Source organism: Talpa occidentalis, unplaced genomic scaffold, assembly GCF_014898055.3.
Source record: "Talpa occidentalis isolate TD23 unplaced genomic scaffold, MPIMG_talOcc4v2.1 talOcc4.2, whole genome shotgun sequence".
NCBI classification, from domain to species: domain Eukaryota; kingdom Metazoa; phylum Chordata; class Mammalia; order Eulipotyphla; family Talpidae; genus Talpa; species Talpa occidentalis.
Genome location: NW_023602073.1, coordinates 15,417,322 through 15,421,333, shown reverse-complemented (window position 1 = coordinate 15,421,333; position 4,012 = coordinate 15,417,322). Strand labels below are relative to the sequence as shown.

General features: G+C 38.1%; 1 protein-coding gene across 1 annotated transcript in view; it reads right to left on the bottom strand.

Moving 5' to 3' along the window:
- The window catches only part of LOC119253525 (E3 ubiquitin-protein ligase TRIM38-like), a 73,141-nt gene that overhangs the window by 62,270 nt on the left and 6,859 nt on the right, over nt 1–4,012 (bottom strand). The gene's annotated exons all lie outside the window — the stretch shown is intronic.

Here is a 4,012-nt window from a genome sequence, read left to right as displayed (position 1 = left end):
TCTCTATGGTATTTTAGAGTTTTATATCCATTCATTCAATGCAAATGTTTACGTGTCCACTAGGGGGTCAGCAATGCTCAAGATACTGGGAAAAGCAGGGAAGGAAACAGCTTGAATATCTGCCCCCAAGGATTTATATTTTAGTCTCTATGCTAGATAAAGTAAGGAGACTTTGCTCTTGACCTTATTTCTGCGGGGGAGGAAGGAATAAAGGTGAACCTTGATACACTCGGAAAAAGGGGCGGAGAGTATCAGAGAAGGAGGCCTTTGGAAAGGTGAAGATGAGGGAGCCAGTCGTCATGTTGTAAAAGGAGACAAGTCCAGCCTCACAGTCCAGAGAAACTCCTACCACCTGGACCTGTTCCCTCAGAGGAAGGGACGTATGAGGGTATGTAAGGGCGACATAGTAGTTAAAGATGCACCGTCTGATGGCCCAAAATCCAGACTGAGGATCCAGCATCCTTTCCACATCCCTTGGCACATTTTCCAGACAGACTCCTAAATCCCAACCTGTTCCTTCTCCCACATCCACTTCAAAGTAATGTCTTCCTGAGGTGAATCCCTCACAGCCCAGGACACAGGGTAACACACGAAATCTCCCAGCAGTGTTAAGCTTCCTCTGGAGGCCTCCACGGGTCACTTGTCTCCGATCCTCAGACAGAATTAGTTTAGGATGAGCTGTATCTGGATCCAGAGTCACACTGACTGGTGAAAAAAATAAGACTTGTTTTTTAGTATTGAAATAGAATTAATTAAAGTGTTAAGCTCCAAAGCAAACTTTGTTTCTTATTATCTGTGTGATAACATCTTATTATCTGTTTCTTATTATCTTATTTACTATTATTATTGTCATTCTCTGATCCTTGTTTTGCAAAAATAAAAATCATCCTATATATCACAAAAAATGTTGAGGAGAATTGAATAAGCTAATGATTAGTGCTGGCTGAGATTCCTGGAATATGGTAAGTAACCAATAAGTGGTATTAATAATAATAATCTCATTAAAATCACCACCACCACCTTACACACTCTGGACCAGAAGTACCCAGAGTTGACATGGCTGTTCATGGTCTTCTCCAAAGCCCTTTCTCCCAAGGATTTATATTTTATTCTCTGTGCTAGATAACTGAAAACATTGACAAAAGGAATAACTTTCTAGGAAGGTAATTCTTAGTCAAACTGACAAAAAATAAGCAGAGTCATAGAAGAAATGACCAATACTTTCTTTGAACTTTACCCACAGATAATAAAACATGCATATAAGTCATGCAAAAAATGGAATTTGCCTTTTTCTCAAGAAATCCTACCAGTCAAGAGATAGATAAAGCAATCACATACCAAAGCTTCCAAAAAATAGAAAATTGAGACCCTTATAAACACAGATACAAAATCTTATACAAGATAGCTTAAAAATACCAAACTAAATTTTATAGCTGTATATACATATATTACATATATATATATAATATGTTATCTTCTGATCCATCACCTCTGACTAACAGGGCATTATGTATATATTATATGTATATACATTATATGTTTGACATTAACTTATTAAGAAATTATATATTATATGTATATTTATATATTATTTATACATTATTAAGCAATTATATATATTTTGCAACATAAAGTCAATCTGATATATAAGTATATATAAAATATGTCATATATGATACGTAATACATTATTTCAAATCATATAGTCTAAACACGTATATCAAGAATTTATTATATATAAAATATATATTATATATTATATATATAATAACTTATACTAATATGATTTTTAATGTATATGTATGTGGTTTCTCTCCTCTAATGTGATAATGTATTTCAACATCTAATCTGACAGTGCATCTAATCTGGTATATATGAAATATATTATGTATATAGAATATATATAGTATTACATCAGATAGTATATTTAATCTAATATATATGCACATATACATGTACATACGTGTGTGTATAACATATAAATATATACACATACAGAGAGAATTAAAAAACTGGAAGGGTGGGCCTCCCCTGGTGTCGCAGCGGTTGAGAGCTGGGTTGCGAAGCTGCCCGCAGCCTCTGCAGCACCGGTTCGATCCCCGGCCACCAGGTAGGGTCCCACATGGCGTGCAGACCTCTCCTGCCACCCGCTGCTCCCCTCAGCAGTGTATTTCGTCCGTCTGCCTGTTCTGCTCTCTGCTCTGGCTCTGGTGAATTCTCTCACCCTCTCACGCTTCTGACTGTATCCAGTGCTTGTATAAATAAATAAATAAATCTTTAAAAAAAAAAAAAAGTGAAAAAGGTGTTTGTTGCTTTAAAAAAAAAAAAAAAACTGGAAGGGTTTCATTATTGTGAGCCTCTAGTGGGCTATGAGACCTGGGATACTGATTGTGAAGAACCCACCAGACAGTGGATTGCTGTCAGCTACAAGCAGTAATTCTTTATTTTTCTCAGCATGGTTACATAGGAATTGCGAACAAAGACATCTATGTTTTATCTTATGTCAGAGAAAGCAAAATGACCTGCCTCACACACCACATACGTGAGCCCTTGGGCTTATCCCGACATGCCTGTCCTTGTGAACATCTGTTGCTAAGTTATGACCGAGGAGACTTCCAAGGACAGCACAAGTACAGGGCGTCCCTCCCAGGCAGTTTGCCATCCTGGCACATGTGAGCCTGCTCAGCATTTCTGTCAGCCCTTTTCCTTGCTGTCCTCAGGTCACCTCTTGATCATCCTTATGCAGCAATTATCAACTAGATAAAGTAGGATTCAAGGTGAGGAGTCAAAAGGCAATGTCATCAGAGAGTGGTAGGTATTGGCTGCAGTGAGAGGAAGGAAGGTATTTGCAGAGACACACAAAACAAGAAAATGTCACTCCCTGTAATGTGAGCTCATCTAATGTGTATGCAGCCTCTCCCCATTTACTTAGCACTATTTTAATCATCGCACCAATTATGATCATAAAACTATTAGAGTGTAGATAGAAGTTATATTCCTCATTATTTTCTAACATCAGGACTCCTGTTCAACCAATGGACTATTTGCTATCCACCAAGTAATCAAACATAACTGGCAACAGAATTGCAGCAATGGATTTTTATGACACCTTAATATTTTGATATAAAATCTATTTACAAGATACTATGCGGGGGGCCTTGCTGCCCCAACCAGCTAAGACACTGGTAAACAAAAGAAAGGGCCTCACACTGTGGGGCCCAAGACATCCAAAGGGCCTCACACCTTGGGGAGGAAGATTTCCAAAGAGCCTCACACCGTGGGGCTGAAGATTCCCTGTACCCCACACTGTGGGGCCGAAGATTAATCTGCAACCCACAAACATCCCCTTGTATTTTGTTCTTGGTCATATAAGATAAAACTTCTCGGAAAGTACATTGGGCAATAAATTATACGTTTAGAATACTGTAAGTAAATGGCACAAAGAAATACCTGCTCAAAAATTAAACACTGTAAATTTGGCCTGCCTGACAATGGGAAAGAATTTGTTATACATGAACACACCTGCCAAGCAATCCAGGACAACGACTATAGTAATTCCTTCTTTTGCTTTTTTTATAAGTTTCTTAGGAAAGTTTTTAAATGATCTATGAAGTTAATTGCGTTAAGAAGTTTCCAGGTAGAAAACTCTGTTAGCTGATAACCAGAAAGCAGCTGGTCTCCGGCTGAAGGCCATATGAATAGAATAGTCTTTGGATGCTTAGGCTTTAGCTGATAGGAGTCTACCGACGGCTATCAACTATCTTAGGAAACTGTCTAGCTGAAATAAAGAGTTTTAGTGTAAGGTTCAGTTTTTTATCTATTAACCTTGAAGGCTGCCTTCTTGCTGAGAGCACGTAGCAGCCAAAAGTCTATGGGAAAAGAAAGCACTGATTGTTTCTGCTTTGCTTCCATGCATATGATGATGTCATCTCACCGCTTGTCTTAATGTATAAATAAAGACCCACTGAGACCCTCAGCAGGAGATACTAACATAAGACATTGTGTGTGTGTCT